Source organism: Lonchura striata, chromosome Z (genome assembly GCF_050655825.1).
Source record: "Lonchura striata isolate lonStrDom1 chromosome Z, ASM5065582v1, whole genome shotgun sequence".
NCBI lineage: Eukaryota > Metazoa > Chordata > Aves > Passeriformes > Estrildidae > Lonchura > Lonchura striata.
In genome coordinates this window covers 63,149,858-63,164,871 of record NC_140740.1, presented here as the reverse complement: position 1 = coordinate 63,164,871, position 15,014 = coordinate 63,149,858, and positions in this window count along the sequence as shown.

Here is a 15,014-nt window from a genome sequence, read left to right as displayed (position 1 = left end):
AAGCACTCATTACAGATAATGATCTTACATCTGCTTTTTATTAGTTAATTTTAATAGTGTATTGTGACTGGGGAGGAATTTCAGGCACTTGTGGGATAAAACTCACTGTGTTAATGTGGATTTCAGTATAAAGGTGCTGAGGGATTTTATGAGACAAACAAAATTTGATCTCAGAATCTCAATCCCCTTGCAAAGTAAGAGTTCTCACTGGTTACTCTAAATATTTTCACTTTTTTTTAGCATATTATTACATATTCAGAAAACTCTGAATTTTTATCAGACAAAGGATAATATAAAAAATTTTTCCAACTTGGAAAAAAGCTATAAAGGTATGTATCCTGTAACTTTTTTTACACTGACTTAAATTTTCCCATAGAATGTAGCAAAACTGGAAAATAATAAAAGGAAACACTGTGAAATGTATCAAGTGTATATCCACTTATATTTATCATCTATCACTTTGATGTTTGATTTAGTCCTATCTATGTGTTCGATAGCCTTAGACTTCCTCTTTCTCATATAAAATCATATACGTCCTTTCCTGTGGTGTGCTGAAGACTGTTGTCAAAAAGGCATTTCATTCTCACTTGTCTGCAGCAGTCCTGACATGACTGCTAAAATATCAGAAAATGAAATTAAACCTGATAGCTGTGCTATCCCCAAAGGGCAGAGAACTTGATTTCACTCAAGGCAGAACACACTAATCCACAGCATTAGCAGCTTGCCAAGACTGTCTAAGTCACTGCTTGTCTTTGTCAAGAGTGGGAAGAGGGAGAGATATACGTGGAGGTGGTGGGCAGGAAAGTTTCATCAAATGAAATTGGTGCTAACCAAGGAGATTATCTATGAACTACATTTTGCAAAGACCAAAAATAAATTATAGAACAGAAGGAATAAGATGAAAAGAAAAATAATTTAAAAGATTGATTTATTTTTTCTGATTTGAGAATTTAACTTCCTTTCAAGATTTTAAATTTAAACAAAGTTAATAGTTGTGCAATTATGTACTTCTAGGAGCCATAAATACTGAAAATATTGGAGATTTCACTACGCATTTTTAAACAAATTAAGATTATTTATTGTGAGACGACAAATACACACAGAAAAGATATTCTAGTAAAAAAAACATTACTAGGGACACACAAGTATTTCCCAAAATAAAGCTGATATCTCAAAACGTTAATTTTGAACAGACAACCCTCCACCCCCGAGAGTTTCAATAACAACAGGGTTGTCATTTGATATCTATCCAATATACCCAACACCTTCTGCTGTTAATGTGGAAAGGTCTGGCCCTTTCCAGCAATGCTGCATCTACACTGGATATATATGGAACACTGTGTTCTTTGCAAAGGGCACCATAGTTTTTAGCTATACACGTTAATCTGTCAACAGAATTGAGACAGATGACTCACACCATGACCTTGACAAATTTTCTTTTCTTTCTGATGTTTTGACAATATCTTTTATGTTCTTGGCTCGATTTTTTGATTTTAGCATTTTTTAAAGGAGTGCAACCAGCATCACATTCAGCTTCTGTCATCTCACTTATTCAGTCTCTTTATTTACTATAGAACTGGCAATATCTGTATTAAATATTCAATACTGGATATTGTATGAGTGACTTGCTCATCCTTTAATGTCAACTCAAGCAATTCTCTTGTACTTTCCATTGAGGAGGCTAGTGTATGTTCCTATTGCTTGTAAAAATATTTGCAGACAACAGAGTTAATAGAAGTATTATAGAAATATGAAAATTCCATTTATTCTTGAAATAAAGCATTTTAACTTCTGGTCCTCATCTAATGTTTCCCCTGCATCTCTTGCCCTCTTCCCCACTGTGCCTCACTCACTATTTCTCAGGAATTCTCAGAGCAGGCCTCATACACTCTTATTCTCTTCACTAAATTTTTAAGATGAAATTGAAAGAAATTTCTGAAGAAAGACATCCAGAAAGGGATTAGAGAGGAAGGGAAATTACAATGCAGCGAGCTCTTCTTTATCAAAATGACCATGAGGGTGAAGAGCCATATTGGCGCAGACTGAGACATGCTGATAGAAGCACTGCGCAAGGAAAATATTTGTGTCAACTGGTACTGGGCAAAATAGTCTCAGTACTTGCTGATTTCTTCCACAACTGACACAACTGATTTCTTCCTAACACTGACTCCTGCAAGAGCTACATTGCTTGCTCAGTGTCTGGTAGGGTGGTGGCCAGGAATTGTTAGTGCTTGTAAGTTGTGCTTTTTGTCCTGCTGGGTATAAGGCTGTAGGTGTGGTAATGTGTATATAATTTCCCTTCACTGATGTGTAATTTTGCAGAGACAGCCTGGAACTTGTGGATTTTTTGTTTTGTTGGGTTTTTTTTGCTTGGGTTTTTTTTTTCCTTTATAATTTTCTCTTTTATTTGCATTCAATTATTTGTTTTTATTTTATTTACAATTTTATAATGGAATTTTTTTGGACAGATGAATATTTCATAAATGAATTATGTTTAAATGTTTAAAAATGTTTGATTTGTTCTTTCAGTAAACAATTTTATCAGCACAGTAACACCATCCAGAGAATGTGCCTGGTGGACAGTACACACACACCTAAGCTCTGTTACTATAAAGGATCTCAGCTATTTTCACAGGACACACTACAGTTTCCTGTGTCAAGCTGACTTCTTCTTGTAGGAGTTATGTAGGCTTCATGTGGTGCAGTCAGACTGACCTTGCACTGTCCCTTTGGAAACAGGTTCACTTCACTGTCTGCAAAATGACTACTAGAAATCCGTTTTTTGTTTTTTAACCCTTTTATCAGTGATACCATTTTCTTGTCCTCTCACTTTTGCAAAGCACCCCTGACATGTGTGAAGTGAAGCAATACTGGCTCATCTTTTAGACTGCAGATGGTTTTACAGATTTGGATGCTTTTGTCACACACATTTGGACCATTTCTGAGGCTCTTGGAGGCAAAGCATGGTGTCATACCCCAGCAGCAGGTCTGGCTTAGCTTAGGCTTTGCAGTCAGCCATGTGAAAGATGCTCTTTGATCTCACCGGAGATGTGCTATTGCCCAGTGTGAAAGAGTAGACTGATCTCATGGAGAATTATGCTGGTTGTGTATCTTACCAGTGTATCCTTCCTGAAGTAACATCCAGGTGATTTTATTTCAGTAATAAATCGTGACATGTTTCTAGGAATCACTGTCCTCTGAGCAAAGTGGTGGTGAATATCCAGATGAAAGTGGTTGAGCTTAAAACATCTTCCAAATAGGAGGGAAGCTGACTTTTAGATCCTGGACATCTGATTCTGCTGTTGGTTGGTGTTTCCGAAAGCTGATTCCTCATTTCTTTGCAAGTTTTATAATTGACACATAAAATATATTACATTCTGCCAAACTCTGCTCTGTAGAAATAGATTGCTTAGATTTCACTGGTAAATATAAAGCTAAAGCTACACTAAAATCAGCAACTGCCTTTCCTGAACAGAGGTAAAATCACAGCATGCTCAAGTACCCTTAGCAAGTAAATATTTTGTTATTTGTATATTGTTAATTGATCCCCGCAGTTATCACTTCGTTGCTAATTTAAAAGAAAACAATGTGGGAATTGCAGAAATTGATAGGAACCTGGGTATTTAGCTTGACTTAATACCATAAACAAAGACAGGGAGAGAACAGATGGTTTGCATCCATGGTTGATATCCAGCCAGCTGGGATCACTTTCTTGTTGAGATGAAAAGAAAATAAGTTGAGGTACAAGCAGGGTAAACCATTGCCATCTGGGTCAATTCTTGTGGTAACTATAAAGCAGCCACTCCATACATCCTTGGTTTATCCTTCCTGTTTCCTCACTTATCAAATATTTATTGTCAACAACGGGCAGTTCTGTTTGCACACATTGCAATTGGATAATGAGATAGTTAGGTTTACTTCTGTTATTGATGGTGAGGGCTGATGGTATGAATAATTTCCTGTTTTTTTAAATAGGAATTGAATTATTGATGCTTCATTTAGGCAGTGATAAAGGTATTAGTAATATATTGCCATGGCTGTAGACTAGTAGTAGTCGTAGACAAGAAGATCCTTGTAGGTAATCAGCCAACTCTACTGTGTATCTGGAGTACAAACTGGAAATCTGTTCCCATGAATACAGTGATTATGGATTTACTGCTTTACAAATACTGCAGAATTTGTCCTGATAACTCTGCAGTTGACACTGTTGCTAAGAAAAAGAAGACTACAGTTCAACAGCCTGAACTACCACCATCTTGACTATAAACTCAATTGCCCATCACAAAAAAGATAATTTAATAAATTAGAAAAGAGAAAACAACAGTTAATGAAGCAAGAAGTTTCTGTCTTGTACTGAAAGGGCCCTGAATATCTTCAGAGAGTTTATCTGAACTTTACAGATTGACTAATTTTAAGCTTCTGAATTCTTGACTATCACTTTAGTAACAGGGTGATTTGAGTTTCTGCAATTCAGGTTCTAGGATTTCTCTTTTTTATTTTTCCTTTTTTTTTTTTTTTTTTTTTTCCTTTTTTCCTCCCCATCCAGATCCACTTTACATTTTACAAATCTAAGCTACACAGAAAAGAGTGGCATTTGCATGACATCTTTTGAAAGAAGACATGTTTGAGAGAGGTGTACTGGCTGAGATTCCCTTCTAGCACTCTAACATATATTAATGTCCCTTGCCAAATGTAAAAGGTTGAAATTAAACCTTCTCTACTCCATTTGCATTTCTTTACTTGCTACTTGCTGTAGTCTTTGTCCTATTTCTCAGTTCTTCAGTAGACTCAAATTCCCTCCTCCTTTCCCTAATCCTAGTCATCCCACCAGTGCATAAAGCATAGCAGTGCCTCTCTGGTCTGTAAACCTCCCCTGGCTGCAGTATGAACGAGGTTCTTAGAGAAATGACAAGATAGTGGGTTAGGAAATGAAAAAAAAATACAGATTTCCCTGCCCAGATCATGTTAATAAATTTTCAGAAGTGTCATGCGTCTGTTAAGTCTTCCTGCCTGCTTTCATTTCTTGAACTGGGGGATGATGGGTGGGAGCCATTGCTAAAAGTTTTGTGCAGTCTTTCTCATGATCAAATACAGAATCATGTAAAAAGTAAAAAAAAAAAAAAAAAAATAGAATAAAGAAGATCTCAGGCCAATTATTTTTCTACAAAATACTTTATGTGACAACAGCAGCAGTCCCCAAAGGGCAGCATGTAACAACAGAGCCTAATTAGAATGATTTCAGTATAATCATTAACTAGCATCTAACACCTACGAGAGTATTTCTGTTTAAACTAAAACATGACCTGCATGGTGGAGAGGCCTTGTAAACTGTCGATGAAATGAAAAATGTGACAGTAAAGGTCAGAGCTGTGCTCAGTTGAATTTCAAGCAGGAAGCAGGCTCCTCAGCCGGCGTGTAAAGGAAGAGTGGTGGCTCTTTCCATAGGCTCTCTTTGCCAACAGTAGCTGTTGGAGAAATCCTCCAGGACTAATTACTGGGGCTGCAAAACAAGCATTGCTCTTTTGTCTCTTTTCCTGACCTGGTGAAATGCAAGGGTCCTAATTATATTGTGTCAATGATGTGGTTGTGTTTTTCACTGTCATGTGAGCAAAGGTCACAAGCTAAGAAAACCAAGTGGCACCTTACATCTCTATCCACCTGCTGACATCTTCCTTGATACCCCTGATAATCACATCACCTTACTGGAGAAACAGGGGAGGGAGAGCTTGCTAATAAACTCACCTTCAGGAGAGAATGACACTAACACATTGCGTTTCATTGGACCATGTAAATGCAGATATCAAATCAGTGAGATCTGGTTTGACTTGCAAGTCTCTGGTGAAATTTAAGAAGGTGAAATTGTAAAACATTCTGTTAAAAAAACCCCAAAAACATTAAACATTTTTAAGGAAAGAATTTAAAAAAGCAGGAATAAAATATTACAATAAAAAATGGCAGAGTGTTATTTATTAATTTTGAACCATTGCAAAGAACTCTGTTAGCAGCATTTATCTTCCAAAAAAAAAAAAAATCTAGTGCATTTAATTATTTTCCTATTTCCTTTTGTGACTTTTAAAGTGCTATATATACAAAGACAGCTTTTAGCAGCTTTGAGGAATTGATGAAACAATAACATTTAGTACATAAGCTTTGCTGTGCTGAATGTTATTTGTTTTTCTTCCCATCCTCTGAAATTCCTAAGTTTAATGTTTATTGGTTTTTGTTTCCCCCTTTCCTCTTCACAGTAGTTAGGGGGATTTTTGTGTCCCTTCTTTACTTTTCAAAAATGTCTTTACATACTTCTCCTTTATTTTTTTTTCTTATTACTAATGTATTTTTTTTTTTCTCTTGAACTTTGGAATAAAAATAGTGCTTGTGAAGTGATGTGACAGCTGCAACAGAACAGATATCCTTGATGGCTTCACAGAAAAAAAACCAAATCAGTAGCAGATTATGTACAACAAATTTATTTCCTTTCCTTCATTATCCCAGTTCTTTGCTGTCAGAGTAGCAAATAACTTGCTACTCTGAAGACAGGCTTGTCTTCAAATGTCAGATGACAAATTGTACATATATTAATTATTCATTTATTTGTGTCTCAGCTAGATAAAGTAAAATAGACTCTATGTAAATTGGCAAAAAATATATATATGATTTTATGTTGTAATCAGGAGACATTTCTGGCATCAGACATCACCCAGTAGTGTGTAGCTGTTTGGTGGTTTCAGGTGCAGATGAGAACAGAAGGCGTAAACTGTGAACTCACTATAAACTGTTGAGTTTAATCACCTGTTCTTTCCTTTCTGGAGAACTTCTTCCATTGAACATTGCTGCAGAATGCTTAGCGCTACATCCACAAGAGGGGGAGATAGTATAATCTTTCTTGAAGTTGGTGTAAATCTGCTGATTTATGGTGTTGAGGGTCTTGTATTTCTAGTAGACAAAATAAAGAAAAATCAAAACTAAGTTATGTGCAGTAAGAATTCAAGACTCTTCCTATCCCCTGTTACTCCGTTGTCGTTGGCTGTGAAACCTTCAATGACATGTTATAGATTTGGGTGTAATATCTGTTTGTGGCAGATCACTGAGGAGCATGAAAATTTGTGAGGAAGAATTATATTGTATTTTCAAAAATATTATTTTCTGTGCATTTAACTTTCACCTTTGTTACAGATCCTCAGCTGCTTCATGTCTTACTAAAATGTTAGGTTAGTGATGTTTGGTAATTTTACTCAAGGTATATTGTTTTAATGAATAATCCATATTCTAAGCAACCAACAGCTTCCTGTTTGTGTCTTAATTTTCCTTCCACTTGTGCTGGGGTACTTCATGGCCATGAAGAAATGTGACTGAGGGGAAATATGAAGTTCTGGTTGTAACTTCTTATTATATTACAACTTAATATTAACCTGAAGTTTTGGTTTGATGCTACATTCGATACCCATGAAAAATGACTCATTTGTTTTCCTCTGCTGTAGTTGAACAGTGGAGGGGAAAAAAAAAACCACAAACGGTTCATGTGTTGAGATCAGGATTAGGAGAAAACACTAAGGGCAAAATAGGCTCAAACTTAGAAGGTATAACAAAAAATTTGTTATTATCAGAATTAAAAGAGGGTAAAGAAGGACAAACTATTAGAGCACTTTTTTATTCCCAGCCCCTCCCTCTTTCTCATCGATAGTGCAGGGAGACAAAACGGGGTTTTTGTCAGTTTATCACTTCTAATTTTATTCTGGCTGTTCAGGGAAAGAAGGGTCTTTCTTTTGTTGTACTGCAGGGTCTCCTTGTCACTGGCGACACTTCGCTGTGAACCTCTCCAATTTGGTTCTCTTCTCATGGGCAGCAGCTCCACTCAATCTGGTGCAAATGTGAATTCTTCTCACAGGCAAAATGGGCTTTCCCAACCTGCTGCCTGTGAGTCGCTTGTCTGTGTGAGTGCACGTGCCTCCTTTAGGCATCCACTCGCTCTGTTGTGCGATTGGGCCTCTGCATCTCTCGTGGACCCAGTGAGCTGCAGCGACACAGTTTACTTAACTGTACTCTTTTACCACAGTTTACAGAAGAAAATTTTGTCTCTGGCACTCAGAGCACTTCTTTTCCCTCTTTCTTTAGTGACCTCAGTACTGCCATTTCGATTCTCCTCAAGTGTTTTCACCTTTTCCTTTTCTCTGATTTCAAAGAAAATTATTGTCTGTAGTTTTCTTTGTTCTCAGGCTCTATCAGTTGCAAAGTTCTTACGAGGTTTTGCAGTGCTGAAGGGCTGATCTCATCTGGGCTCCGTGCCAAAGAGTGGCTCACTATGTTTCTGCTACTGGCTGTGTGCCCCAGAGTGGGCAGTTCTGACCACCACGGTGCTGGCATCCTTCAGCGCCTCTCTTGATGGGGGCACCTGCAAGGAGGTGCCACTACCGCCATCCCTGCCCTTCTGCCCGCAGCACAGCTGGCTTCAAAAGCAGCCAAGCAAGCCCAGTTCACTGCAGATCATGTTGAGATGTCTGCAACCATGTGGCTGTGTGGTGGTGCCAGGAAACAGCAGCTGGTGCCACCACCCCTGCCTTTCTGCCCGTGGCATGGCAGGCTAGAAGTGGCCAGGCACAGCTCACCGTGGGCCGTGCTGAGATGGCAGCAGCCACGTGGCCCTGGCCACTGCACCTCCTCACCTGTCAGAAAAGAAGAACTGTGCATGTTTTTGATTTTCTTCTTAAAGATGTAATCACAGAGGCATTACCAACTTTTCTGTTTGGCTTATCAGCATGTCTGTTCTCAGAACCAGCCAGAGACTGGATTTGCCAGGCATGGAGGAATCTCTCACAGAAAATCACTTCTGTGGATGGCTTCTTTGCTCCCCACCAAAACCCAAGCCATGCAAAACCAATGCACCTATTAAATGGCGTCTGGTTTTGGAACTGCCATGGGATTAGGTTCTGACCTACTCTAACCTGTCATTGCTGTGATCAATTTTTATTGGATGACTGTGGCTGAGCTCCAAATAATCTCTTTGCATTGTTAAGCCTTCAGTCTTTTCCTTAAATGTCTACTTCATTGAAAACTTCCTGCAAGATACAGTTCCTACAGTTCCTACAGTCTCATTAGGAAATCAGTATATTTTATAAAATGTGAAATTGTTTTATGTGCTAACGTGATGTTATTTTGAGCAGTATTCCTGAAAAAAAATTAACTTAGCTCATATAAATACTGTCTTTGCTTTCTAGTTGTTTTAAGTCAGCAAGATATTTACATGTTGCTTTTGATATCCTGATGATTGCCATTTGCAATTTATGGATTTATATTAATAATTTTAAGTTTACAGAACTTTTTAAAATGCAAAGTGTAAACAAAATAATTAGAAACATATGCCTAACAAGGATGTCAGCCTTACATATCTAATGTTCAGTGTGGCTGGAGTTTTACAACTGGTTTTGAATTTTTGCAAAGATATGGAAGAGTGTGGCAAAAATAAAAAGAACCTTGTATTGTGCCTCTGTAAAGCCTTTTTAGCATCTCTGCTATGAGCGGAAAGAGGCACTGCAATCCTTCTTTATTTGCTCAGCACAAGGACAGATACATATCCTTCTGGCAGACTTGTTTGACTATCATAAGGAAGATTTTCATTGTCTTACACAATTTTTGATGGTTTTGTTTTGCCTTATGCTTCCTTATAGCAAGAAGAAATAGGGAACTTAATAAGGCAAAATACAATATCTGTAAAATCTATTGTTTAATATAAAATAATGTCTTAAAAAATTCTCCTGCAGAGTTTTGCACAAAGGGTTATCAGATCTGTCTCAGGTTCTGTTATTAGCATTTAATTGTCTCTGTGCTTAGACCTATAATGCTGTGGAAATAACATTTTGTTCTGTTTCAATGTTGCTTGGAAGGCCAGTTTTATGTGCTTCAGATGTCCTTTGTGAACTGTTGGTATAGGTAGGTGTCTGGGCCTAGGACCTTTTACATCCCCTACCATTAATAAGCCTGGATTTTTCCTTCAATCTTGTCTAAATTCATTAATTTAGGAGTGGGAAAGAGTTACGGAACACTGATTATTGGAGAAAATGGGATTAGATAAGTATGAAAACTATGAAAAATCAGAAGAAAACAGAATTTAGGGAAATAGTGAGTAATGTCTAGTGCTCTGTTTTCCTATATGTACTTTTTGTATTGGAAGAAGAGGTCTGGCATCCTCTGCTTGAGGCTAGGTGTCTGCTGAGCCATCAGGATCAGCATAACATGTTTATCCCTGGTGCAAGATACCCACGGAACCCACCTGTGTCAAAGGATGAAGGCAGTGTCCACATACAACAGTGCAGAAGTGGCAGGGGATGTTAAAGAGGTGAATCTTGGTGTTGGATGACAGACCTTTGACTTGCAGGACACACAACAAGAAGCAGAGGTGGTGAGCTCTGACCTCTGTTTTCTGTAATGCCTGAAAATGTGCAAGACAGTTGTCAAAACTCAGTGTGCTTTAGTGAAAGTCAGTATTTTGATTTTAGGAAGGAGAATCCAGCACTGCCAGTGCTAAGACAGAAATCACATTAAATAGCTTTCGGTACTGACAGTTTTGGCCTATATTGCCATAAGGAAAGTGAACTTTAAGATATTACAGAAGAGTATCAGTCCAATTAAGTGGGCTAAATTTCTGGAAGAAATGTACCACCTATAATTTGTTAATAAAAAGACAGCTCGCAAAACATTGTAACCACATTTCTTTTAATAGTACCTTATAAATTTTAAGCATGTTTCTTTTCTTATTTTAAGAATAGTTTCTTTGCTTAAAAAATAGTACAGAAATTATGACAGAAGTGTCTAATTAAATGTATGAAAGGATATAAGGGAGAAAGGATCTGTCCTTTCTTTTCCTCATTGTCTTATGTTCCTCACTCCCATGATATTAACAGATTCTTGCTGTAAAAGAAATTGATTCTTCCCTCCCAGGCAGGTCATTATAAAACAGATTTTAAATCATTTGGTCTTCCCATTTCTGAAATATAGACTTCACTTTAATATTCTATCCATTACCAGCAATAAAAAGCCCATAATTTTTGAAAAATGAGCTTTCTCTTCAATATGTTCTCTGATAAGTAGCATTTCTACTCCTCATTCACTTGTCCCACACCTGTTAACCTGCCAAACTGGTACTGAGTACATCATGAAGATGTTGTATTTATTTCTGTTGTATAGCCATGTGAAGATTAAAAACCATGTTAGAGGCTGGCCTCTTGGTTATTGATAAATTCCATTTTTTGATTAAGTTGACACTGACATTTGATCATTCATTGAGGGGATGGGTGCAGTGTCATGTTGGTATGCCAGACTGCACACACCTTTATCTTTACATGTCACACTAAAAGGCAGGCAGGTAAGGTGCATGTAAAGAAAAGCGTTCTCTCCTGCTGGCAGTGGTGGTAATTTGCCTGGTCTATTCCTGGAAAGACAACAGATGCAGGGCAGTTTGGGATAGAACACATTTTCTGCAGAAGAATGAGCACTTACAAGAGAGAGCCTGATGGCAGTTTACAAATTGAACCTCTGTGCATTTAAAACAATATGGCAACATTGGCAGTTAGTGCAGAAGAATGTTGTAAATCCCTTTCACATGTAATATATTCCATTCCATTCCATTCCATTCCATTCCATTCCATGCCATTCCATTCCATTCCATTCCATTCCATTCCATTCCATTCCATTCCATTCCATTCTCCTTAAGGAAAAAAAAATTACCTGTAAATATATCTATGGTTATATGAACACCTATGCCAACTGACTATAGTAAGTTGGACCATGTATTAGGACCATGGCCAGATCCTTCTCTCTTTAGTTCTGGAGGGGTTGTCATGTCCTACTTCAAACTTATGCTCTCCATATTTGTTGTTTTTAATCATCTCAAAGTTTCTTGCAAAGCTAGACAGAATGCCTTTTTTCTGAGTTAATTATTCAATCTGAAAAATTATTAAATCTATTCAACCTGCACTAATTTTGAAATTTTAACCTGTTCAATTGAAATAAGATCAAAATGAGATGGAATGAATTCCATAAAGAATAGATAATCAAAAAATGTTAGAAAAAAGCAGAGTAGGTATTAAATTATGTTCTTTAATAAGATGGAGGCATAGAATGATCTTACATGCAAACAACGATAGAAAAATGTTGATTTTTAAGGTTATCAGTAAAGTGTATTTCATTTGACAAAGGAACACCTCATACATTCATATTGCTAGAGAATTGTTGTCCACTGATAATTTTAGTATAATTAACATAAATGTGGAAGCAGTAATTTTCATATGGTTGCAAAATGTGTATTTGCATAATGGGAATAAATAGTATGTGTGCAGGAGTGAAGTTGGAAGCTGAAGTTGGTATTCATGAATAAGAAACTGAAGATGATCTGTGTCAAGAGCTACACAGTATAAAATTGCTCTCTAGGTTTCTCTGTTCATTGTGCAAAGTGAAACAGAATGTGGTCAGGAGGGTGTGCTCATCAAAGAACTAATCTGTCTGCTTAAAGTTATGAGTTCACAGGGCTTGCCCTTTACCTGTGTCCAACAATGATGTCTATACTATTTATACCATCTTCCTCTTTGCTCTTAATAGAATTTTTTATGCTATGGGAGACATAGTTGGAGGAATCAAAACACATTTCTCTCTCTCTCTTTCTCTCTCAAATTTACTCTGAATATAATATTTTAAAGATTCATTTCTGTACTATTAAACAAGTATGTAGATAACACTGTTAGTTTTTTTCTACAATATTATGACTTAGATCCAGGCTTTTAAGATCATCGAGTCATAGAATATTTTGGAAGGAATCTGTAAAGATCATCTAATTCAAACCCCCTATATTGAGCAAGGACATTTCCTAATAATTTCCAGACCTCACATGTTCTGGACTTTTATATCGTAGTTGCTCTAAAGTACATTTCTTTACAATTTGCTTTCTATTTGATTGTAATATTTGTGTCTCTCTGCTCTGCTTTTCTGCTCTTTGTCTATGTTAGTGTATTTTAAAGTTTGCATGTAAACAACTCTTCATCTATTTTTTAAAGACATGTGCTGGATTTAGATTTCTTGTGGGCAATGTGGAAATCTGGTGTGATGACTCTTTCTGTGTATATGTAAAAACATGTTTTGGCAAATTTGCCAATGAAAATATTTCCAGTCCTTTGTGTTTTCATTCAGAAACCTCCTTCCATTGAAAATCAGCACTGTCTATAACTCTTCCACTCTCCAATTACTAAGAAAGAAAAAGCTGACTGTCAAAATAGAGTCCTATTACAATCTTGCCAATCCAAAATCTGTGCTGCCCTCTGAATTTCCAGGGTCACTGGGTATCTGTTCTAGGTACTTAAAATTTGCCAAAAATATTATAGAATATTTGTCCGGTGATAAACCGAGTCTGTTTATAGGCAAGAAAGCTTTGGAAAACACATTGAAGATACATAGCAGAAATATCTATACAAATGATAAATCTGACATTAAGAAGACTACAACATGTCTGGAGTTCCCTAGACATGTATTTCTCTTTCTGTCTTATAATTCTATCTTGGGAGACTGTGAGGACGGTCTGTATTTTTCTGAGATTCCTACTATTTAGAAGGAATATCTAGGTATCTATATGTTTGAAAATTGTAAACATGTCCTCTTTGCATATATTCACTGCGAGCCAAAATAAGGTCTTACTGCTCATGTAGATACAGTTTCCCATGGATTGAATTTATGGTAGAAGCTTTAAATAGCAATTGTGTATGTACTTCTGTCTGAAAAATTTTGGGAAAAATAGGTAATCCATAAATAATGAGTAGGCTTAGTTTCCTGTTTTTACCCCAAAGACCTTCCCTACTTTTTTCAGTTCACTATCTTTTCATTGTACAAACTCATTTTTTAAAATTAAGAAGTAGGTGGATTTATCTGCATCTTAGAATTTCTGGCATGACCTTGGCATGCATTTGGAGGTATTTTAGGAAAAATCAGACACTTATTTCACTCTAAAATTCTGCTTCCATGTCTTTTGCTGATCAGCTCTCCTTTTGATCTTTCTATCTCCCTCATCACTATACCTTCCCTTCAATGCCTCTCATTTTCCTTCCTGCTTTTCTACTTCAGGAAGAAAAAGACACTTTTCAGACTCTTCACTTCTTGATTTGCCTGATCACTCCTCCATTTCTGCTTTCTTGTCTTAGGACTGCCTCTGTAAGACCTATTGTTTCAAAGTGCTCTATGACTTAGTTCTTGTCAGCACCTAATGCTATCTTACCCTGTGCTTGCTTTCAATCTTTGCCTTTATCTCTTTGCTACAGCAAAGACTAGCAGTAAGTCTTCCTATCACATCTTTTCTTGCCATTTGTTTCTCTTACTTGAGCTATTGCCTGCTGAATAAGATAGATAAATGGAATCAGGAAGTGTTTCTCATCTTGTGATTTTGCAAAACACCATGAACACTTTAATAACACAACTTAATAGGCACTGTGACTGTTAATACTGTCTATATGTTACATGGAAAATAGCAAAGCTACTGACAAGTTTCTGCTCCAAACTGCATTGGAAGGCTCTCCCAAGCTTTAAATTTTGGTGGCCCTTCCTGTGGCATCTTCCTCAAGTAGTTGAGCATGTAGATTGCTCTCTGAACTTCTCCCAGCAACTTCTGTACTGTTGGAAATACCTTCCTCTTAGTTAGCACTTGCTGGAAAGGTAATCCTGCATTAGATTATTAATGAAAAGATGAAACAAAGAAGCAGAAGAAAACCAGCATCCTTTAAAATGCACATAATGGCAGAACTTCCGTAAGAAACAGCTATTTCCATATGGGAGAGTGTTTGTTTGACAGTTGATCCATATTAGCTATTCCTTGGATCTTGTGAAGAAATATTCCTGCATTTTTTAGAAGAGATAGGAGGGAAAATGGAGCTTTTTCTAGTAGGAGATGTCCACAGCCATGGCAGGGGAAGTTGGGACTAATTGATCTTTAAAGTCCATTCCAATCCCTTAACATTCTGTGATTCTTTGAATATCACAATCCATAT